We start from the raw sequence: 26,131 nt of genomic DNA, 5'->3' as shown, positions 1-26,131 counted from the left end.
AAAAAAACGAATGAAATGCATTTATAATGAAAGGATAGCTGATGAGATTTCTTTGAAACAATTTCAAGTGAAAGATAGGTGGGGTATAGATGAAACTATACTGGTTGTAAGAATTAGCTAGGTGATGGGGTACACAGAAGTTCATCATGCTGTTTATCTTACTTCTGTATACTTTGAAAATATCTGTGAAAAGAAGGGGAAAAAACCCACCTGTTTTTCTACTTTTGGGAGGTAACTATCATGTGTTAATTAATTAATGATGTTTTAGTCAATGATAAGAGCATATGTATGATGGTGGTCCCATAAGATTATAACATCTCAACATTTCCTAATGCCTGGTAAAGTTAATAAAAACTGTAGTTGTAGCTCAACACATTATTTAGGTTGTTGTACTGACGTAGAGAAATGTAATCATCTCCCAGTAGTATGAAAGCCTAGTACATATATGTACCTTTAGACTTGGTGATAACAAATGATTGTTACTGTGTATTTACTGTACTATGCTTTTATTGTTACTTTAGAGTGCACTCCTTCTATTTATTAAAACAAGCTTATTCTTTTTTAAAAAAATATTTATTTATTCTAATTTGTTATTCATGATGGCAGAATGCAATTCATTTCATATCACATATATAGAGCACAACTTTCAGTCACTGATTGTACACAAAGTATTTTCACACCATTAGTGTCTTCATACATGTATTTAGGGTAATTATATCTAACTCATTCCACCATCATTCCTACCCCTTTGTCCTATTTAAAGTTCCTCCATTCCTTCCATGCTCTGTCCCCATCACCATTATGAGTCAGCATCCTTATATGAAAGAAAACTTTTATTCTTTGGTTTTTTTGGGATTGGCTTGCTTCACTTAGCATTTTATGCCCCAACTCCATCCATTTACCTGTAAATGCCATGATTTTATTTTCTTTTAATGCTGAGTAATGTTCCATTGTGTATATATACCAGAGTTTCCCTATGCATCCATCATCTACTGAAGGGGATCTAGGTTGATTCCACAATTTAGCTATTGTGAATTGTTCTGCTATAAACATTCATGTGGCTGTGTTCCTTAGTATGCTGTTTTTAAGTTCTTTGGGTATAGACCAAGGAGAGGGATAGCTGGGTCAAATGGTGTTTCCTTCTCAATTTTCCAGGGAATCTCCATACTGCTTTCCATATTGGCTGCATCAATTTGCAGTCCAACAGCAATGTATGAGTGTGCCTTTTCCCCCACATCCTCACAACACTTATTGTTGTTTTTATTCTTAATAGCTGCCATTCTGACTGGAGTGAGATGAAATCTTCGAGTAGTTTTGATTTGCATTTCTCTAATTGCTAGAGATGTTGTTTTACACATATTTGTTGATTGATTATATATCCTCTTCTGAGAAGTGTCTGTTCAGTTCCTTGGCCCATTGTTTTGATTGGGTTGTTTTTTTGGTGTTAAGGTTTTTGAGTGCTTTATATATCCTAGAGATTAGTGCTCTATCTGATGTGCTTGTGGTAAAGATTTTCTCCCATTCTGTAGCCTCTCTTTTGCTGAGAAGAAGCTTTAAAGCCAAGAATCAATAAATGGGATGGATTAAAACTAAAAACAAGTTTATTCAAAAACAGTATGCCATATTGTGCAGGCAGAAGCCTCAAATGTCTTGTATTTACTCTTGTTTGCATCAAGAGGCCAGGTCAAATGATTGACCTATTACCAAGGCCTCTGTTTCTTCTTCTGCTCATCTACATATTCACAAAATACCCTTACATATACCTACACTTTCTTATTTGCACACAGATTCCCTTTCTACAGTGGTTAAATAGGGACTCTGGTTTTCTTCTGAAATACTGTGGGTGGGCTTCTGTTCAGAACATCTGTTTAGAGTTTGTTGACTCTTCCTGTATGGTTAGGTTTGGTGAGTAAGTGAACCACTCCTGCACTCATTTTTGAAGTTCCAAAACACAATTAAGTGCTATGTATTTGGACACCGAACCATTGGGAAAACTTAGGGTTCACTTGTGCTTGGTGCTGTGTTCAGACCCAGCTTTAGTGTCTTCTATGGGAGGAGATGAAAGTGAAGAGAAGAGGAAGCAGGAGAAACCCCCTCACTCTCTGACTCTGTTGTTTGTGCTGTTTATTCCTCTTTCTCTAATAAAATAGATGGAGGAGAAACCAAGCAGAACCTTAGATTGAGGAATGAAAGAACTGCATTGCCTCCTGCTTTTTCCATAGGTCCTTCATATCTCTAGCACCCAAACCAAAGCATGAGCCAGTTCCATGTGCACACATTTCTTTCCATATGCCAAGATGATTTTTAAAAAAAAAATTTATAAATAAAACTTCAAGGAGAGTGCTCAAGAGATTCTCTAGGTGCTTTCAGGACTTCTAGACTAATAATTCCTATGTAGACATTTACTTGTAAATCTCTTTTTGTTGTTGTTGTTGTAGTTCCAAAACTAACCCTAACTTGAGACTTTGGCAGAATTTACATGTCCAGTTTTGCAGTTTTAAAAGTTCTGGTCCATGATCAGTTGTACCCATCACTTTTAGATTGCTGGTGTGTGGACAGCACTTCATGTTGGGAGCATGTGGCAGAGAAAACCACTCACCTCATGGCCAGAAAGCAAAAAAGGAAGAGCAATAGGCCAGTATACCACTATGCCCTTTAAAGGCACATTCACTGATGAATTAAGGACCTCTCACTAGTCCCCCTACTCTTAAAGGTTCTATCACCTGCCAATAGCTCCAGGCTGGGGACCAAGACTTTGGGAGACATTTAAGATATAAGCTATGGCAATGTGTGAGAAGTGTTCATGGCACACACCACAGTTCTACATTAACTTTGAGACTACTACAGGAAGGCATAGGTCAAGGTGTGGAAAACAATTGAGAAATACATTGAAATTTACAAAGCAGTGGGCTGCACAATTTTAAAAGCTTTCTACCTGTACAGCCCATATCCTTGGGAATGGTGTTCTTCGCATGGGTAGTCCTCCATGCCTTAGGAAAATATAAAGTTCTAAACACTCAAGTGTACCTTCCATGTCCTGTGTCTTCGCTTCATCCCCACTTGGTTTAAACATTTTTTCCCCATTTACATTTGCCGTTTTCTTCTTATTCTGTAATAATAAAACTTGATATAGAGATTCTGGAGCAAACAGATTTCTGTACTAAACAAAATTTGTTACCTAGGTTGAGTCACTGATAAATGGCAGGAATTTATTATATTTTAATAAGATAATATTTTAAAGTCTAACCTTTGTTTCAGAAAGACTTGTGTTTTAAAATTTAGGTTTATTATGACTTATACTCTCAGTTGGGTGCCTGATTGGTTTTGTTAGAATAGACTATTAAATTATATTACTGGGCAAATTTATGATTAATGGCTTTTCCATTAATGTATGCTTAAAAACATGGTCTTTGTTGACTTCAAATACATGGTTTAGTTTCTAGTACTTTTTCATCCTGTCGTATTTTTTGTATATTGTTATGATTCTAGAAGAATTTTTGAATCACAGGATATTTCAACAGTTATGAAAAATCTTAATATTTCATCCAATTATCATTTAATATTACGTGTTTATCTACTTATATTTCAATTCTTCAGCATAAAGTTTTTAAGGAATTAGTGGATAATCATGTGCTTTAATTTTTCACTTATTATAAATAAATTCATTTGAAAGCTTTCACTGATTCTGGTTCCCATTTATAAAGCAGCAATTGTGAAAAGAAAAAGCAAAATGCTTATTAGCCAGTTCCTATCAGGTCTCTAGGCCCTCATTGCTCCCAACATTAAGTTAGTAGCTTCCTAAAAGTAACCATTTGATTGAAATTTTCCATGGAAATGAGGATTTCTCATTATTTCAAAGTGATTGATTTTTAATCAAAGTCAAGTTCTAAAACGTCTTTTCAGGATTCTGTACTTGATTTCCATGGGTTTCTCAGGCACAGTTTCCTTTTGAAATATTACTCCTTTCTAAGTTTGATTTTCCTTTAATAAGGAGGAATACATTTTTTTTTTTCCAGAAGTGACAATCTGGAAATGAGAATGATAAAGAAATGGACCCTGTAGCCCTTCAACTTGACTAAAAGAGGTTCTTTATTTCCATATTTTTAGGTCGATAAAAGTATTTTGTTGCTGTTATAGACAACTGAAGATTCTCACTTTCTGAAGATGGAGTTACTTCTTTTTAAATTGCTCAAACCAGATACTGATAAGAGGTCTTTCCCGAGATGTGGATGGTACATCATTTGTTTCTTAAAATTGCTTTGTGTTTTCTTGGAAAGTTAAGGATCTGTAGAGTGTTTGAGTTACTTGTTGCTGTGGCAGCCGAAGTGCAGATCCATTTATTGGTTCACCTGCCCTCTTAACATATCTTTTACTTCGAGTTAGATTTACTTTCTAGGTTTCAAAGCTGTAAAGAGCCTTGACTGCGATTTTTCATCTCTCATTCTCCTGTCCTCTCCCCATCATATCACCTTAGCTCCCTGGTCTTTCCAACTCCCTGATCTTTCTTCTTGTCACATTGCTTTTGCTTTTCTTTTCCCTTTTTTTTGAATGGATTTTTTTATATTTAACATTTATTTTTAGAATCCTTCAAACATATACAACACAATTACTTTTGGAGAATTATAGGAATATGAAAACATTTTTTTTGAATTTTTGTACTTTTTACCTTTAGAGAATTCTAAGACATTAAAAGATAATTTTATTTTTAATCAACGTAAGAATAATAATGTGCAGAAAAAGATGACAGATTTTTCTTATGCAGGCAAATTATTGTGCTTCAGACTGGAAGCGCTTTTGAATTTATGTTGTTTTTCCTCTAACAATAATCAGGAAGAAGACAGTCCTGTGAATTAAAATACCATCCCATTATACTTTCAAACAATTCCTTTTTGTTTGATGAAGTCTAACAATTCCCCGGATTTCCACAATAAAGTTTTTCTGGGTGGATGAGATCTTTCCTTCATTCTTCTTCTTCTGGTAGACTTAGTGAATTGTAATGCATTTTGCTGTCATGTATGAATTAAAAAAAATAATAATTTAAAAAAGAGCTATTGCTCCACTTTTGTGTGGCCCAAAATGGAATTTCAACAATACTTTTTTGTGTTTTTAATTTTTATGACAAGTCTCCTCCTTATCATTGGAGACCAACTAATTTGGCCCTGACAAAAACACACAAACAAACAAAAAAAGCCCCAAACAAAAACAAAAAAGGCAGACATAACTGTCTTCAGAGGAGATGTATGCCTCTCCATTCCCAAGATATACACCTCTGCAAGCTGATTTCACTAGGGTTTTTCTTCTCTTCTTTCTAGCCCTCTCAATTTCCCTCCTTTCCCCCTCTTCTTACTGTCCCCTCTGTTTAGAATGTACAATTGTATAAATTGACATTGACTAAGCAAATGCACATCATTAAATGCTATGGATTCTTAAAGTCACTACAAAAGTCAAAATCAAATATTAAATTTACAAATATTAAATATGAGTCTGCCAAGAGTTTACTTTCTCTTAATGCAGCAGTTCTTTTCTGTGGTTTTAATGTTTTTATTTACACGTGTTCTAAGGAAAGATCTTCCATGGTAGAAAGACTAAGGAAAACACGTGGGATCATAAGACCCTAGAAAAATGAGACAAACCTCTGTCTATGAGGAAGGTCATGGAGGCTTCACAGCAACATTTGCTGAGACACTTCTGAGTGGTTCAAGTACACACTCAGCATGGTCTTAAGGATGATAGAAGACACTGAAGTAGAACATAAGTCATTAGTATTCTAAACTGAGTTATGCCAAGAGATGTATCCAAACAGAACTGGGAAAAATGAATTTGATCAAAATTTCTGCAAGTGGAGGCTAGTGGGAAAAGAGTTGACCCCAATCCTGAGTAGAACAGGGCAGTGCCTGGAATACTGTTAAACATCACACGGTGTAAGGGTGGATATAAGTTAAGGTGCAGTCCAAGGTGTTATAAATAATTCCCTCTCCACAATATAGCTTAAATATAGCAAAAATAATATTTGGGATATATGTCTTTTATTCTTTTCTGGTAGTCCAATGATAGTCAGCCTGTGACTAGTATGCTCATGTAGCCATTCATGGACTCGGGCTCATTCAATCTCATTGGCATGTCCTTCTCAACATGCAGCTTGCATGTCATGGTTGACACTAGTCACTAAATACTGTGGATGAAACCAAGCTTCTGGTTCTCACATTCATTGGGCCTGAGTAACATTATTACCATCTGCTAAAATGTCACCTGGATGCACAGGAGGAGAAAGCACCGTGGTGAACCTATACTGTAGTCTCTTCTTCAGCTGTGAATAGTGAGATGCAAAAGCACTCTATTGTATTGAGACAAAAATGAGAGCAAAGCAAGGTTTATATGGGACACAAAATAATATTCTTCCCCAAAAGGGCTTCTTTTCTCCCATTCTTTTACAAATCTCATTACTTATTAGGATGGATTTCCATTGATCACTAGTTTCTCTGATTTCTTTCTTCCAAATATACTATTGGCCCTTTACTAGAAAATTTCTACACTTTTATATTCTGGCTAGACTTGATCTCTACTTAATATAGAATTTTGGTATTTTGTAGATAGCACTTCTTTAGTGTTGGACTTGTACCCAGCGACATTAGTTAGTAGAAACTTTTAAGTTATGATCTGAAATAGGGGAGGCTGAGAACAACTCTGAACAAAGAGAATGTACTTCTCTTAAATATCTGTAGTTTGGAGTGTACTGATCAGAGTGTCAAGGGCAAGGACCTTAGCTAAGAAAGTGGCATAACTTAGCAGTGTATAAAACCTTGGAATATCAAAGTTGAAAAAGTATTTAGAGATTATAATTTCACCCTTTTATTTTGAAAATCAGAAAACTAAAACTGTGATGAGTTTTCACAGTTTCAAAACTTCCAATTCTGAATTCATGAAATCAGGTTGTTTCTGTTATGCTGGGGAGTTAACTCAGAACTAGAGCACTTGCCTAAGGATGTGGAGGGCCCTGGGTTCAATCCTCAGTACCACTACCAAAAAAGAAAAAAAAAAGTGTCCCTTGACATGTCTTTAGATCATCTTCTCAGTATTTGTTAGGTTTGCTTCAATAATATCTCCTGACTTTCCCCTTGTATCTTGTTATAGCTTACAACAACAAGTATCTTTCTTGTGCATGATCATCTCTGCTTCAGTTGAACTTGGAGACACAATGGGTTGGGTTTACATCTTTGCCATGTATTTCCTTTTTCTTCAGGCATCCAAGACATGCTCTTCTCCTGGAAGATCAGGGGAGAAAGGAGGGCAGCCAATTGAAAACTTCTGCTTATATCTATCCACTGGGGTTCTTTCTATTAGGTAAAGCAAGCCACACAGGGTCAGGGGATGGGAGAGAATATTTTCTGAAAACAATCCAGTCTATCACATTTGCTATCAGGCCAAGATTTCTGTATTGTTTAGTGATATGGATGGAAACTTTTGGGGCTCATAACAATTTAAAGAAAGATCAGTGTTCCAGAGCAGGTGGGAAGTTCCAACCCAGGAACCCAGGCTCCTTCCATCTTCTTGCTCTGTCATTCCTTAGGGTGTTGACCTAGTCACATGGTTGAAGTTTCTTACCAGCACAATATTTCTTTCCAGCCAGTGGGAAGATGGAAAGAGAGAAAATGGCTGCACAAGCAATTTCCTTTTGAAATTGTCATCTGAAAATGGAGCATGTCATTTGTACATGCATCCTACTGGCTACAGTTTCATCCAAGGGGACATCTTTCAAATAGGGACACTGGAAAACTAAGTCTCTCATTTCAGTGCTCCATGTACAGCTAAAACCTTGAGCATAAATGGAGAATGGATACTGGTGACAATGAGCAGCTGCTGCTCTCAGGACACTTGGGACAGGTGATACGTATGATAGGGGCAAGAGTGCCGATCAGAAAGGTGAAGATGCCCTAGCCCTGGAGGAAGTAGGTAGATAGCACTTGAGCAAGGAGACTCGAAAGCAGTTTGTTTTTAACTTAATTCTTAAAAAACTTTTTTTTAATCTTTCCAATTCTCAGTATATATATTTTCATGAATACCTAGGTAAAAGGATTGTTTATTTGCTGTTGCAACAAGAAACAGCCATGTGTTTAAAATTTCCTCAATGGGGACTGTATTCTCTAAGTAACCAAGTCCATGTACAGACTAAATGTAAGAACCTAATCAAATAAAAGGTTTGGTTAAAGTTACATAATAAGGCACTGCATGTTTGTAAGCATACATCATAATTTTATCCACATAATGTGTGCTCTATCATCTGGGTTGTGACCTGAGTTATTGGAATTACTGTGTTTCCCTCTCTCCTCAGAGCTCAGAAACTCCATTTTAGAACTATTACTGAGGATCGAATTGATGTCAACCAGGAAACTGTAATTTCCTGTCACTTGGCATTGAATTACTACATTGAGTTCTCAGGCAATAAACAAATTTAGCTGAAAGATGTGAGCTTTTTTTCTACTTATCATTAGTACCTAAGAATATGAATGTTTTACACTGTTCCATCTCCATTACACATACAATTATTGGCTCAGAATGATATTCAGCCTTCCTTGCATCCTTTTATCTTGAACTAATCAAGTTCAAACTTCCTGCAGAAAACCAGTGTATGTTCTTTTAAATGTGGGCTGCAGAGCCAATTTATCTGATAAAGGCAAAGCACCTACCATTTCCAGGCTACATAAATGAAGCAGAGCAGCTCTGTTGCAAGGAACATAATGTTTTCCCCTGCTGTTTTTATTTCTCTTGTGTATCACAAGTGGGAGAGATGGAATTTTACAAGAACTTAGTTTGTGAAGCACAAGACAATGCAGGTTTTAAAATATCTTCTTTGAATACTTGGTGTAGAAAAAAAAAACAACCCTTGTTTTGTTTTGCATAACTAGGTTGCAGTTTTCTGAAAGCTAATCCATGAAATTGTGTATTGCATTAGTGTTGGCTTTCTGGTTGCTAGGTTTTCTTTGATGCCACAAACAGGGATAAATTTGTGTGAGCGGGGGCATTTATGGGGCAACCAATAGCACCAAGGCTCTGTTTAATCGTGTGCAGCTGAATCAGGTGGAGCATAAAGATTTCCTGGGGTTGACTTGATGGATTCCAACTCTTTGGATGTAGGGAAGAGCAAGGAACTTAGCTGAGGGGCCTGAGGTTGATGAAGAGGCTGTGCTTCTCATTTCCACCTGGTCCTATTACCTTTGATGATATGCAAACACAGGCCACAATTTATGAAACTACATTTTTGATGAGGAATATTTAGAATATTCCTAATGCTTTACTTCCTTCAAGGAGACCATACTATTGCTGCTGCTGCTGCTGCTTCTGATGATGATGGTGATGATTTGTGTATGTGTACATAAATTTCTTCCTAGGAATTCAACTGATAGATAACAGGGTATGCCAAAATTCAACATTTTTGGATTTTGCCCAATAATTTACTAAACTGCTTGCACCAATTATATAGCCACCAGAAGCTTATGATGGTTTTAATATGATTCCACATTTCCAACGTTTGCTGTTGGTATCATGTAATAAGACTGTTAGTGTCTTTTTAAAAAGTGTTATAATTCCTGGCCACATGTGGTGACATACACCTGTAATCCCAAGGACTTGGGAGGCTAAGAAAGGAGGATCTCAAGTTCAAAGTCATCTTTAGCAACTCAGTGAGATCTTGTCTCTGTATGGAAATAAATAAATAAATAAATAAAATAAATAAATAAGCAAGCAAGCAAGCTGGGGATATGCCTCAGTAGTTAAGCACCCTGGATTCAATCCACAGTACTGCCCACCCCCACCAAAAAAATTTGTATTTCCTAATTAATGCTTTTCATGTGTTTGTCACCCATGTTTCTTGTGCCAATTGTCTTGTCATTTATTTTGGTTCTTTGTTTTTGTAAAATGTTTGTTTTCAGTGTGGGCATTTTGTCCTTTCTTTTTATACACTGGCTCTTTATTGCATTGATGACTGGAGTTAATTTTATCTTTTTTATTAGAGTTGGTATTTTGCATATCTTCTCTAGAGAAATCTTTCTTTTTCTGTTAGTCTTAACTGCAAAAGCAGTTGTCCCAGAAACACTTTTCAAAATGGTCAATTCTTTCCTTACTGAACGGCATATGGGTAGTCTCTGTATGGGTATTTTTATTTTTATTTTCTGAGTAATATATTTTGTCTTTCTCTTTGGCTCATTCTCTGTTCTCATAAATATTACTGTTTTATATAAATCGTGATATTTATGAATGCATGTTTTTCATAATTGTCTCAGTTTTTCCTTTGTTCCTAATATAAATTTCATGATCAGCTTTTAAAATATCATATGTTGAGATTTTGTTTGGAGTCTAATTGAACTTGCATAACTATAAGGAAATTGATACCTTTATAACATGGAATGAACATGTTTTACCTCTCCATTTATTGAGGTACTTTTAATGCCTTCCAAATGAAAACAGAAAAGACTTCTCTCTGTGAATATCTTATAACATTTTCTGGCTTCATCACTAAGGACATTATATTCAGTGTTTCTCTTACTTGTGTAATTTTTTAAAACTACATATTCTTTGTATTTGTTGTTGATTAAAGGATATGTTTTGCTGGTGTCAAATAAGATAGCATCACTTATTATTTCTAAAAAATTTCTTTACAAATTTTCTTGAACATCTTATTAGTCAACAATATTATATATAAGCAATATTTCCTTCTTATCCTTTTATTTCTTAATGACATTTTTTGGATCTTACCCTGGTGGTAGTGATCTGTAATATAATGGTTGGCTGAAATGGCATTAGTAGGGACAGGGTGTGAGGGTGTGGTTCAGGGGTAGTTTGAGTAGCACATGCAAAGTTTGGGTTAGCAATACAAGAAAAAAGAAAACCAAAAAATAAATGATAATAGTAGTTGCCTTTAACTTATTCCTGACTTGTAGGATTTATCATTTTATACATCTACTGTATTTGCCTATATACCTAAGTAATATTCAGTAATAGTTTGTGTCTTTTTTCTTCATACTGTATTCTTTTTATATGACTGCTCCAGATTAAATATTGAAAAAAGAGAACAAGTACATAATTGAAATAGAAGAAACAAATATTTCCACTTACATGAAATTTCAGGACAAAGGAAAATAAATCTATGTGGCTGAAACTCAATGGTGTTTACCTTTGGGGATATGATGCAAAGGGGAAATGAATGAACTTGGATTTGAGAAGTGGTCTATATCTTGACGTGGATGGGGATTAATGTAGTCTGTGAGTATATTATAGACTGTACACTAAAGATTTTTGCAATTTTGGCCAGATGTATAGCTCTGTGGTAGAGCACTTGGCTAGCAGGCATGAAGGTCCTGGAAAATTCTCTCTCTCTCTCTCTCTCATACACACACACACACATGCACACACACAATGAATTTTTACTCTATACATGTGGCATTTTAATTTAAAAAAGTATCACTCAAACAATAAGCTCAAAAGAAACCTTTGACCTTTCTAAATATATTTTTGGTAGATGAGACAATTAATTTTGGTACAGCCTTTCGGTTTCAAAGGAAATTGATATGGGCATGTGTATGCACTACCATTTAGGGAACCACTAATGGATTCCAGTTAAGTGGTATGATCAAATGTGTGTTTGTAGAGCTAATTTTGCAAATAGTACATAAGACAGTTCAGACCCTTATGCTTTTCTCAATTTATGTGACTTTATGATCTTCTCTTTATAGATTGCTGACTCCAAATCTAAATCTCAATTCCAAACTTCTCTTCTATAGCTTTAAACTTCTTTGTAGAATTAATTACCTACCTATCCTTCAATGCAAATTGGGTATTTATATATTGTGTTTTGTTTACTTTTAGATGATATGAGTTTTATGCTCATTGTAGATTATGAAAAAGTTCCAATTCAGAATTTTCCATTTACTTCAATGTATTTATAAACACATCTTTATCAAAAATTTGCTCCTCTTCACCCAAATTAGGAGAGGAGATTAGTGTACTTCACCATCATGCTGCTGCTATTTGAAAAGGACTTTCTTTTATTAAAATTCTATCACCCTTACTAGGATCTTTTGGGGAGATGGAGAAGAGAGGTATAGAGAACTTACTGTTATGAGATGGCTAATTCTAGACTTGGGGGATTCACATAGTTAATGGTCTGAAATTTTTGGAGATCGTATGGAAACCCCCTGATCTTACCTTCCCTGAACTGAGTAGTGGCCTCTGTTTGAGCTATCTTTGATCTCTCCTCTGCTTCTCCTTGCAGTAACACCTATAGCTTCATTCATCAGGAGACCCCTTAGCTTTGTAAATTACTCCTTGAGCAAGATCTCTTTTACTAGATGGATTTAATCATATATTCTTACTTCAGGTTCCATATCTTGTCTATGAGATATGCATATCTTTGATCTGTGATCAGAGAAGACCACAATTTATTTTTCAGATGTGATACTCTATAATGTGGCCAAGGGCTGTCTCACCTTGCTCAGGAACTAGGGCTCTCTGTCCTCTTGACTGCAAGGAGTATTCATCAGTCTCTCTAGTGGTCCCCTGACGGAGTCTGAATTGGGAAGTAGCATAGATGGCAATCACTCACAAAAGTAATCTTCAAAAGTCATTTCAAAATCCCACTTTAAAAAAATCATTTTTATTCTTAATCTGAATGAGGGACTTGTAGATGAATCTGAGCAATATAAAAAGCTTCTTTTAAGCCATAGAAACATAAAATTATAGTTCTACATAAAAGTGATGAAATTTTACTACCAGACCCAACCACTGCATTTTATTGGATAAGAGTGACAGAGAATAAACATGGCCTGTTAATTATTTCCTTCATATGATAAAATACCTTTTAAAATCTTTATATATAAATTTACTTTTTTTCTAGCTGATTTATAGTTTTCTCATCTTTTCCTGTAAAAGTAAAAATAAGTCAGTTGATTCTTAATTAAAAATGAGCCAAAATCATATGCAAATTAATGTTCATAATTCATTTGTTAGTTCCATAGGAAATTGCCTTTCACCATCATTGTTAAGTCTTTGGTATTCTAAGGCTGTGATGTTGGACAAAGTTGAAAAGACTAATTGGTGGTCCTTAGTTTCAGTTATATAGGACTACCCAGTATACCATATGGTCTGTAAGGATAAGAGCTAGGATTTTCAACTTAATTATTTTAAACCTGCACTATGCTCATGTTAGCCATTAAGTGGTACATGTGTCAGGTCTTTTTGCACTGTAGGGATAGTGTTGCAATGGATAATCTTGAACAAATTAGAGCATTAATGATGTGTTTTGGAAATATTGTTCATACTCTTAACAAAGAAATGTGTATAAAAGGTGTGGCTGATGGATAGTCATTCCTCAGTACTCACCACTCTAAAGAAAGTGGGAGATATTTAGAAAGTTAGGAGATAAATGCATTTTCTGACTTTTGACAGATCTTGCTGTTAAAAAGTGTGACATTGTGTTCAGGTAAAATTGTATACCATAATCAAATGACTGATCCATTCCTGAAAAGAGAATACTGCCCACTAATAACAAGTTTCATTATTCAAAACTTACATATTTTTTGTTGTTGATTATTGGAAAGACCATTCATGGGAATATTAAAGACATCAATGTATCTGAATTTTTTCTTAACTATTTTTTTTATTTTGAAACCTTCTAGAAAGAGAGAAAACTATACAGAATATAAATTTATAGCTCAATAAATTGTTACAAAGCTAACATCTAATGTAATATCTACCTGTTAGAAAAAAAGAATATAAGTAGGATTCCAAGCAAATGTCAATCAAAATATCCTTCCCTCCTTCACCAAAGGTAACTAGCATCCTGATTTCTGATATCATAGGTTAGCTTTTCTAGTGTTTGGAACTTTATATAAATGGAATCATGCAGTATATGTCCTTGGTTTGGGCTTCTAAAAAGTCTTAGTATTTGTGAGATTCATATTTATTAATATGTGTTTATAGCTTGTTAATTTTATTTATTATCTCTTGTATTGATATGCCAGTCATTTATAATTCTGTGTTGATAGACTTTTGTGTTGTTTCTAGTTTTGTTTTTAATTTTGTTTTGCTATTCTGAAAGAGTGTTTTTGTATGCTTTTCTTGCTATACATATGCATGTATTTTTGAAGAGTACATGCCTAGCATTATTATTGCTGAATCATAAAGTATGTACATTTTGAAACTCAGTAATACTAAAACTTAGTAAACTAAGTAATACTAAACATTTTTTTTCTGAAATAGTTGTACCAGTTGATACCTTGACGAGCACTATTTTTGTTGGTTTCATGTCTTTGCCAATAGTTGGACTTGTCATTCTTTTCATTTACTTATTTAGATGAGGAGTTATCTCTCATGTGGTTTTGCTTTGCATTCTCCTAATACTAATGAGAATGTTCACTTTTTTATTTGTTTACTAGTACCACCCTCTTCCTTCCTCATGTTTTATTTTTAAATAATTTTAAAGTTGTAGGAAATGTCAGGAAAAATAATACAGGGGAAGTTCTGTATACCTGTACCCAGTATTCTCTGATGTTCACCTCTTTCATAACTCTAAAAGCTGGGAGACTGGTGATGGTACAGTCCACAGATCAAGCACATTCATCTTGCACTAGTTTTATATGCATGTGCGCGTGCGCGTGTGTGTTCTGTGTGATTTTTACCACATGCATAGATTCAAGGCACCAGTCAAAATGCAATGGTTCATCACTGCAGCTCTTTGGACAACCCTCACTCTTCCATAAATCATAGCAACCATTATCATGTTCCCCATCTAGAGAATTATTTTTAGGTGTGTATTCAATTATTTTTGTTTTTTTTTTTTCAGTCTTTTTCTTACTGATTTTTACATGTGCATCATGATTTTTAAAAACATAGGTAAAAATGTATAGCAAGTCCCTTTTCCCAGGTGGGTTACATTTACATTCTCCTATTGGTGTCCTCTGCCAGTCTTGAGATTAATCATGCTCCTCAATTTTCCTTCATGTTCAGTGCCTCTGGACTGGTGTTGAGGAGATCTTTCCCTACCCTGAACTCTTGAAGGCATTCTCCCAGGGTATTAATTACTAGGTCACATTTAGATCCGCAGTTCTCTTGTAATGGATCCTTGGTGCGTTGAGATGGAGGTCAGCCTTTCTTCCATATGGATGTTCAAGACCGCCACACAAAGAATGGAAGACTTTCCCATGGCTTTGCTGTTCCACTTTTGCCATATGTGTTCAAGTATGATTTGTGTTGTGTGTGGTTGTGTGGGTGCTGCATTCTGTTGTTAGATTTGTCTATGAGTGCATTGGTAATACATAATTTATTGAATTAAAAACTATCTTAACATCTGGTGGAACAAATACCTTCGACTTGTTACACCATCTTGAATGATCTTGATGTTTTGCTTTTTCACACATTACCCTTTAGAAGCAACTTCTCAAGTTATAAAGAGAACACTGGAGATTTCAAATAGCAGTGCTTTGAATCTATAAATATTTTAGGCTTGAGTTATCATTTCCAGAGTATGGAATCTTCTAATTTGTCAATGTAGCAGAGTTCTCTATTTATTCAAGGGTTTATTTTCTTTTGCTCTTTTAATGTTTTATTGTAAAGCTTTTACCATATTTTGTGAGATTTTTTTCTAGGGTATTTAATATTTTTAATTGTATCTTTTTAAAGTTTGATTTTCTAAGTGTTGCTGTTTTAAGGAAATAGAAAGGATTTTTACATATAGACTGCATCCAGGCAACTTTTAGAGTTCACTCATTAATCTTAGTAATTTATCTTTTTATTTTTTAATATCTTCTATATAGATTATCATAACATTTGCACATATTAAGTTTTATTTATTCCTTTCCACTGCTTTCCTGCCTCCCTTCAACTATCTGTCCTCCTCCCCCACCCTTATATTCTCACCTCACTGAATGATTGGGACTTTCAGTACAGAATTGAATAGAATTCATTTTAATAGTTATTCAGTTATCGTTCCTGATCAAGAGGAAAATTTAAAATATTTTACAAATATGTATGATTACATTTTTGTGAATATATATTTATATATATATATATTTTTAGTTGTTGATGGATCTTTATTTTATTTATTTATATGTAGTGCTGAGAATTGAAACCAGGGCCTCACACATATTAGGCGAGTGCTCTACCACTGAGTCACAACCGCAGACCGATGAATGTATTTTTTAAGATAAATAAGATAAATATGTAAATCAATGGATGTGTAACTGATGTGATTCTGCAATCTGTATATGGGGTAAAAATGGGAGTTCATAACCCACTTGAATCAAAGTGTGAAATATGATATATCAAGAAATTTGTAATGTTTTGAACAACCAACAATAAAAAATTAAAAAAAAAAAGATAAAGAAAGATTGTTAAAATGTCCTCTTACTCTTCATTGATTAATAAAATTATTTGGTCATGAGTCAGTGTTTAATTTATTGAATTATATTTCTGCACCATTAGAGATGAGTAGATCATTTTTCTTATTTCATTAATGTGATGAACTATGCTGATTTATTTTGAAATCTTAAACCAGTATTTTATTCCTGGGATAATATCAACTTTGAATTGATGCATTATTCGTTTTCTAAAGTGCTAGATTCAGTTTGCTAATGTTTGTCTAGGATTTTTGCATTTATGTCCATCGGTGAGTTTAGTTTGTGATTTTCTTGTCACACTTCTAAATCTTAGCAAGAATTTTTGTTTCACAAAAGCTTTTATTTTATCTCATCCAAAGGGCTATACTCATGAGTTTGCTATTTTTAGGTAATGGTATCATCATTTGTACATTCATGCACACATATTCAATCAACCAATTCTGTCAACTCTACCTTTTAAATAATATGTCACTGGGTTTTGTGATTCTTTCCAGTCCTGTCAGCTCCTGTGCTAGTTCAGGATGATATTGTCTGTTTCTTGGATTGTTCTAAGGATGCCTCTGAGGTTTTTCTGCCACAAGGTAGGATCCTTCCTAATTTCCATGTAGCAGTTAGGTTGAACTTTTATAGTCACAAACCCTGTTATGCTGCTTAAAAGTTCTCAGTGACTACTCATTGGATTTCCTTCCACTTCTCACAGTGGCCACATTCTCCCTTAGGTGCAAGCTCTTGTTCATGTTTCTTCCTATTCCAGTAACATTCACAGTAGTGTACAAGCTAAAATATCTAATGGCACAACAGAGGAATTAAGGAGGGAGCAAGGGTCAGCAAAAGGATCCCAGACAGGAAACAGCGCATGCAGAGGGAGTTTAGAAGCTGATTTTTAAACTAACTGTTTGTCTGACACTTTGGCTGGCATATGTTGTGGGACCTGGTTGTTGATACTTAAAAGGAGCAGGATGTAATCATCCCTTGTGCTTATGGGCCAGGCACTTAGTGCAACTCATCTGAAAAAAGTGACAAGAGTGCTGAAGAATTTTCGAAGGTCCTAGCAGTGTATATCACTGGGATATAGTGATACCTGAAGAACTATCATATAAAAGTGAAATTGGACATATTATGTGTACATTGATGACTCCAGAAATTACACATGATGACAAGAGGGCAGAAGTACAGGAATGCAGATTTTAATGTCTGAATTAGGAAGAACTATGTAAAGACCAGAACTTCCTCAGTAGGAAAAGGGCTGCCTTTTGAAGCAGTGATTTTCTTCTTTTTCTATGTATTCAAGCACTGGTTGGCCAGTTATGTATAGTGAATTTATACACTGGGGCGGTGGTCAAGGTAGAGTCTGGGGCTGGGGCACAGGAATCTGTAGTTGATTGGGAAGCCTCCTGGGTGAGTCCATTATGTGGACAGCTTGGGAATCCCTACATCACAGGAAGGTTTCAACTAATACATGGTTTTCCCTAATCACAAGTATCTAGAAGAAATGAAGAAAAAAATATATAGTTGTCTAAGCACTATCCTGTAGCTTTTAAACCAGCAGGGTTGGGGCCCAGGAATCTATATATTTAAGGTTACTGTTCTTAGGTGCTTTTGTTTTCTAGCTGGGTTTGGAATCGCTGAACTTTTTTTTTTTATTGGTTGTTCAAAACATTACAAAGCTCTTGACATATCATATTTCATACATTAGATTCAAGTGGGTTATGAACTCCCATTTTTACCCCAATTACAGATTACAGAATCACATCGGTTACACATCCACATTTTTACATGATGCCATATTCTTGACTGTTGTATTCTGCTCCCTTTCCTATCCTCTATTATCCCCCCTCCCCTCCCCTCCCATCTTCTCTCTCTACCCCATATACTACAATTCATTTCTCTCCTTGTTTTTTTCCCCATTCCCCTCACAACCTCTTATATGTAATTTTGTGTAACAATGAGGGTCTCCTTCCATTTCCATGCATTTTCCCTTTTCTCTCCCTTTCCCTCCCACCTCATGTCTCTGTTTAATGTTAGTCTTTTCCTCCTGCTCTTCCTCCCTGCTCTGTTCTTAGTTGCTCTCATTATATCAAAGAAGACATTTGGCATTTGTTTTTTAGGGATTGGCTAGCTTCACTTAGTATAATCTGCTCTAATGCCATCCATTTCCCTGCAAATTCCATAATTTTGTCATTTTTTAGTGCTGCATAATACTCCATTAGGAATCGCTGAACTTTATAACCATTTTAAGGTGAAGCCTCATTTATGTGTATATGTAACCCAGCAAAATACTTGACAAACTTACTGTTTGTGGAAAAAATATTTTAACATGAGTCAGAGAAGAATACATCTGGGACAAGGAGTGGGTTTTGGAATCAAGGTGATCAGAATTCTAATTTTAGTTCTGTTACTAATTTCTTACTAGACTTGCAAAACTTACGGCAATTTCCTCATTTTAGAATGCAGTAATAATAAAATTTTGCAGATTCATTTTGAAGTTGAAATAAAATTTCTTATGCAAAGTATCAAAATATCTAGTATCATTTCTGGTTATGTTGGGATATCTACTAAAATTCTTGGTTCCACGATTGCTGAGATTTGTGAGTGGCACAGCAGTGGTACATGTACACATTTGGGTATACATTTAAAATACCAATTATTTGTTATTTTTAATGCATTAGGGTAAAGAATAATGAATTTCAACAGCTATTGTTTTTAATTTAAATATTATTTATGTTTAAAATTTTTTCTAACTTGAAAATTTCAGTAATAATTTCATTACTAATTGTAAATGGTATGAGAGATTTAATTGTACCTCTTTTTTTATCACAGGTTTACAGGAACTCTATAATTTTTTTTTTTACTAAAATGGGAAACTGTGAAGAAAGAAAAAGATAGCAGTTGGAGTTAATATTCCTGGATGAATATTTCACTTGTGAGAAGTCAGCATTTAAAAACGATATGCTGATTTGGAAGGTCCTGGGAGTAAATTGCAAACTTTATATTTTTCATTCAATCAATGGATTTTTTAATCATTCCTTGGAGTCGGTAAAGTTCGGAGATGGTGTGTGATGGGAAATGTGGTGTGCCAGAGTTTTCCTGGTGATTGCATCTTGGATTAGTTTGCTGCTGTTTTGAAGAGATTCCATTTTGAAGGGCAAGAACCCAATGTGATGGATTTATCTTCAGAAATGAGCAGACATGGGAAGAATCCAGTGAGTCACAAGCTAGAAGACCAGAAAAAGGTAATACAAATACATTTTCATTTGCTTGCTCCTTTTTGTTTATGCTTAAAGAGAATTTTATAAATTGAAAGTGAATGTGCTTTATAAGATAAAATAGCATACTGTTTCATGGAAATTACTCCTGTTACGTAGCCAAGTGTTGCTGTGGGTCTGGATTTCATTACCAGTGGGTGATTTTGTTTCTAGAGTCTTTTGAACATGTTCCTCCCATGGATTGGCAAGGATTACACTGTGTTCTCTCACCCCTGACTCATGCTTGTGACCTGCTGACCTGACAGATACTATCAGTTCTCTAGGATCTTGAGTGAGGCATGAGTCTTGATTATCCTTGGAGTTTCTGAGCAAGTTCCAGCTCTCCTAAAAACAAACAAACAAACAATAACACCTGCTGTACTGCCAGTAGAAGGTATAGGTGGCCTCTGAAATTCTCTACTTTGTTGTCCTTGGGGCGTATCAACTTAGGCTCTTCTCACTTTTATAGCTGACCTGGAAAGTGAGGCTACTGTGACCTTTGGTTTCATTGTTCATGTGCAATGTCAAAGAACTAATGGAAAAATATCAAGAAAGGAGTGTGCTAATATTTTGGAAAAGACAAGTTGCAAGAGCTTCAGAGTAAGAAACAGGGAATTGAACACTGAGAGTAGCACTTAAAACCTCATTTTCCTCCCTTTATAGAAACTCTCACTTGCTAAGTCATTGCATTGTTGAGAACCATCTAGAGAGAACTTGTTAAAAGGGCCAGAGATGATGACCCAGTAAGAAAGCCCCACTCATAGTGAACTATGTGATCACGTGGGATGTGCTCATTGACTGTTAGTTAGTACAAGGTGAAGAGTGTGGGGACTCAGTGTAAGTAACTGACATCAAGGGATAAGGAGATAGCAAAAGGAAATTTTAAGTAGATGTGGATGAAGGAGGAATGATTAATATTGACTTTTACATCTATATTAGACATTTTATTTACTAGTCATTTTGCATGTCCCAGAAGACAACTAGCTTTTTGATAATTTTGGAGGTAAAAAGTTTAAAAGAGGCTATGCCGAGTTAATAGCTTATTACTTTATTTTTTATTTTATTTTATTATTATTTTTTTGCTATTTTGATCAATTGTATGGGGATGGAGCTACAGCGATCCCTTTGCAATTAATAGAGACAGAAATAGATGGCTTATTTATGCCCAGTCTGGTCCTTTATTGGGCTTACCTGCAGTAAAAATAAATCTTAGAAAATACTAAGTACTTTAAAATTCAGGGTGTCTGGAGTCAGTTTACACTTCAACATGGATATAAATTTCTGAACAAATAAATGAATTCTGGGAATGTTGTTTGTGCTTTAAATGATCAGTTGTTGTTGTTGTTGTTTTTTTTTTTCCTTCCTGATTATAGTAGGGTGCTAACTCAAAAGAGGTAGCCAGGTGAATTTTAATCTAAAAGCATGTTCTGAAGTTTCTTAACTCTAGAGAGCCATTTAATCATTTTTTTGTATTTACATTTCAAAAATATCTTCACTCTGATGGTAATTTGCCTACTATCTTGGGTGGATTAAGAGGGAGGTGGGAGAACAGGGAAGCAATTAATATTTTAAAAAGGTACAATTTTAGTTATTGACTGATTTTTCTGAGAGGAAAGAGAAGTGCCTCTGCAGGTGGTACTGTCTTTTCATTTCCTAAATAAAACTTATTTTCTGCCAGTCGAAGGGGGATGCAAGACAAAGAATGAAATGAATTCTTAACGTTGTTCTCTGAATTTCTTTGTGGAACTTTAAAGATGGTCTGTGTAATGCTTAGTTTCCCAGGCCAATTCACAAAGGACTGTTCAGCTCATAAATAATGTATTAATAGTAACAGAGTTTAGAAAAAAGCTTGGAGACCCATAATTCTTTGGGAGAATGAGAAAAGAGGATTCCTTTCCCACTGTGGCTTCACCTTCTAGCTGGTTGAAGATGGGGGAGGAATGAACATTTCCAATGAGCAGAATCAAGAGTGAAATGAGTTTCTGTTTGGTTTTTGTTTTGTTTTCTTGGTAGTGGGAACTGAACTCAGCCCAGGGGCGCTCTTCCGCTGAGCAATGTCCCCAGTCCTTTTTATTTTTTGGGAGTGCCTTACTAAATTGGCCAGGCTGACCTTGAACTTGCCATCCTCTTGCCTCAGCCTCCCTAATAGCTGGGATGATAGGAGATGGGTTTTTAATGATGTCTTGAGCTACCCCATTGATGTGGTCATTACCAGAGGAGCATTGGTATATGAGATTTGCAAATAAGCCAGAGACTCAGATGTGTATGGAAGCAGGGGAGAGATTTAAAATTATACTTGTTAAATAGCAGTAGGTATGTCTAGTCTCAGTGACTCCTTTGTGAGTTTGTATTAAAGGAAAAAAATGAAATGTAGCATCATAAATGTTTATAGACTAAACTCTGCCTATAGTCCTGCCACCACAATATTTCTAGTAGAGATTATAAAATCATTGCTGCAATTATTTCAGGTGTTCATAGTCCTCCATGATGCATTAATTTAACACGCACAGTGTTCCACAGTGGTAAAATAAAAATGCATTTATCCTAACTCATGTCTTTATACAGACAGATGAAGGTGTTATGAATATGTCTTATTTTCCTAGTGTTTGGCATATGTTAGATGTTCTAAGCAAGATGTGCTGAACTGGATTGAATATAGCTGCTCTTCCAAACACTGCACAACTGACTTCTTGTTCAGTTTACGCACAGCCAACTGGCTTTTGTTTCTAATGACAGAATATGTGGAGTTGTGCTTGTTATGATCACTTTTAAGTAGAAACTCCTAGGATACCGAGTGCGTAAGTCTGTGAGTATGTGTTCTGTTGGGTGAGTAGGGAGATGTAAGAGAATTGGCGGTTGACGGTGCATTACTACATGCCAGGAACACGCTTGGTTCCTTCCAGTTTATTAATAAAATACCTTGCTACAAAGATCAAACTTCCTGAAGAGTTTTAGTCCTGTTTATATATTGGTTCCTCAAGAACATATATATCATAATTCAAAACTGAAGTGCTTATGAGTTTGTGACTTTTTGGGTTTCTTTTATGTAGCGTTTCATCAGTTTATTGAATCTGAACAGGGGAGAACATACTTGAAAGTTCATACCCAGAAATTATATCTAAAGTACTCTTCACTGTGAATAAACCAGAGAAGTGAGTCTTGTAGGAGCTAAAGAGAATACTTCTAGGAATCTCACATCATTTTGGATTAGTGTAGGGCTAGGTAGAATTCACTTGCCTTTTTGATTCTTTTTATTTTCATTAGCAGAACTTTTGGTTCACAGTGGCCTGTAATCCTGCTCCTGGCTTTGGCTTCTGGAATGCCCCAGATGGGAAAATTATCAGGGCATCTAAAACTTCCTGAATGCCTGAAATGAGGTGTTTATTTTGCAAACTTTACCTTTTTGACTTTGTTTGCATGATGATGCCGGGAATGTGGGTATATTGCTTTCCATTAATTTTTTGTGGCTTTATAGGATTATTTCTGCAAAACCCTGGAATGGTGAAAACCCATTAGATACAAATGTCAGTGCTCTATCATTAGTGGTGACCTTGAACTAAAAAGGACTGTTTAGTAGGTTTTACTGTCAATCTAATTGCCACAGTTTACAATTCAAACAACCCTGGGACCCTGTTTTATTGCTCCATGAATTTTTTATGTATTAAATGAAAGCATTTGTCATAGTCAAGAGTTTACTAGTAATATAAAAAGGTAGCAGGGTGCACATTTCAAAATCATGGCTATAAATACTTGGTGACCTGTTGGAATCATTTTCTCTATGTTCTTTAAACCAGAAAGGGGTAGAGGAATATTAATATGTATATATAGATATTAATATACATGGAAATGTTTAAGATTAATACCACCTCGGTTTTTACTTCCTAAAATTGTGTCTTTTACATAATCACTTACTATTATTTTCACTGTGCTATTGCAAAAAGCTGAAGATAAATTCCAGTGCATCATGTCTTTCTTTTTGAAAGATGGCAATTACTTCAGTGTGCAGTGAATGAGAGTGTTTGAGATTCTGATAATCATATATAATGAGGAATTGTATCAATTTCTAAAAGGGAAAAATGCTGATTTGGAAAAAGTCTTTTTTCAAATGGATACCCCTGCAATGTTTTTGAATTAAAATAAAATTTAAGCTGTTATAGAAAGTATTATCAGCAAGTGACAGATCTTCATCAATGTTGATTCACATAGATCCATTTTTTTTTATTCTTCTCTTAGTCAACATCAAACAAGAAGTAAGATCAGGGCACTTATACCTTTATATGACTGTGTTAGATGGCTCTAATAATTTTACTGAGAAACTCATTTATGATTGCCAGTGCTTTAGGGAAAAAATAATCAATTTAAGGCTAGCATAATTCTTATTCTACTATTTATATTTTTAGCGTGCCAATTTTTAAAAACTTAGTTTTCTGTTTTAGTCAGTTTTTGTTGTTGTTGTTGTTGTGACTAAAAGACCCTACCAGATCAACTGTAGAGGAAGAAAAATTTATTTAAGAGCTCATAGTTTCAGAGGTCTTAGTCCATAGAAGGCTGGCTCCATTCCTTAGGGCTTCAGGTGAGGCACATCATGGTGGAAGAATGTGGCAGAGGGAAGCAGCTCACATGATATTCAGGAGGCAGAGAGGGAGACTCCACCCTCCAGATACAAATATATACCCCAAAGCCATACCCCAGTTCCCATCTCCTCCAGCCACATTCTATCACTTTAGTCACCGCTCAGTTAATCCCTGTCAGGGGACTGATTCACTGATTGGATCAAGACTCTCATAACCCAATCATTTCTCCTCTGAATCTTCTTGCATTGTTTCACATGTGAGCTTTTGGGGGATACCTCACAACCAAACCATAACAATTTGTTCTTGCATATACTTGCATCATATTTGAGTCAAGGTATGTATTGAGATTATTCTTACAGGTATTTTGAACTACTTGAAATTGTTTATGTTGGAAACTGATTAGAGATGCTTCTTAAGAGAAAATGTGAAGATGTGTCACTGGAGAGGAGAGGGTTTAGTGAAGAAAAATTCATCCCTTCCATTCTTTGATGTTCTTGAAGGATGTATTCATTAAATGGTACTTTATTTTTGTAAATATAACTGACTGCTTTTACATTAGTGTGTGTGAGATAGGTTAAAAGGTTCAAGAGGGAGAAAACATTTTCTGAAATCAAACCACATTATTTGTTAATCATCTAATCCCCAACATGGCTGCGAATATGAATAGGTTGTAATAGGAGCTTCAATGAAATTGATAATCCAATCACTAATGATCCAAAATTTTGATTTTTAAAAATACATTCTACCATGTTATTATATACATCTGGAATCTAACTCTGTCAGCCACTCTACCTGAAGTTTTCTAAGACTGAATTATATGAAGTGAGCTCTTTTGTGACCAGAGGGATGCTACAAACTCTTCTCTCCTTTCAGAACTTGGATGAAACCTCCTCCATCATACCATATGGACAGACCTCAAATAGAAAAAGATTTATTTGAACACTTCCCTTTTTGCTCCTGGCTGCACATATTTTTTGATGTCAACACACTTGGGAAAACAAAGGATTAGATGTGGATAAAAGCAAATGACATGGAAGAATGTTCCATGGTTCTGTCCATTTGTTTGAAAATATTCCTTGTGGTTTTTTTCCCCCTGATTATTGGATTTAAGATGTCAACAGATATAATGATTCCATGTCTCATATAGACAAACTAAGCAGGCTTGAGATACAAGATACTTGAGACATACAATTTGAACATTTTGAAGGGTTCAGTTATGTGTAAGTTGTTATGAGTATTTATTGATATTAATTATGATCTTGAGGATAATCATAGTATGATTACTAACACATAAGGTTTAGTAAGTTTTAATTCATGCTCTTTCTTAAATCCCTTACCCTGTTTTGATACTAACTTGGGAATTCTGGGTGTTAATATTTCATAGAAAGAATAAGTAAGTTTTTTTAACATGTTAAAAACTTGTGTATATGCCATCAATTTAGAAAACATGGAATCAAATTGTATACCACTTCACTCAATTTTTCTTGCATATGTCATTAGGTTTTTATATTCCTAGCATATATACATACTTACACATATATACACACAACTTTTTAAAGCAAATATTGTAATATTTTGTGGCCCGTTTTGAATGGCTGTATTAACTTTTCATTGCTGTTACCAAAATACCTGACAAGAATAACTTAGAGGAGGAAAGTTTATTTTTTGCTCAGAGTTCCAGAGATTTAGTCCATGACTGAGTCATTTGCTCTGGGATCAAGGTGAGGCAGAACATCATGGTATAATAGTGTGGAAGGAGTCCTGCTCCCTTCATGTCAGCTGGGAAGGTAGGAGAGAGAGACCAAGTGCACGACAGAGACCCCACAGGACTGATGACCTGGGTATGACCCCAGTGATCCATCTCCTCCAGCCATGTCCAACCTGACTACAGTTACCACCATTCAAGCTAGGTTACAGCTCTCATAAT

At 35.2% G+C, this 26,131-nt stretch overlaps 1 long non-coding RNA gene across 2 annotated transcripts in view; it reads left to right on the top strand.

Moving 5' to 3' along the window:
• LOC125617231 overlaps positions 1-26,131 on the top strand; it is a 221,953-nt gene that overhangs the window by 182,169 nt on the left and 13,653 nt on the right. For both annotated transcript variants that reach the window (XR_007348154.1, XR_007348153.1), the window contains exon 2: positions 19,206-19,618. This is a non-coding gene — a long non-coding RNA (uncharacterized LOC125617231). The remainder of the gene's footprint in view (positions 1-19,205; positions 19,619-26,131) is intronic.

This window comes from Marmota marmota, unplaced genomic scaffold, assembly GCF_001458135.2.
Source record: "Marmota marmota marmota unplaced genomic scaffold, marMar, whole genome shotgun sequence".
NCBI lineage: Eukaryota > Metazoa > Chordata > Mammalia > Rodentia > Sciuridae > Marmota > Marmota marmota.
The sequence above is the reverse complement of the archived record's forward strand: the minus strand, read 5'-3'. Positions and strand labels throughout refer to the sequence as shown.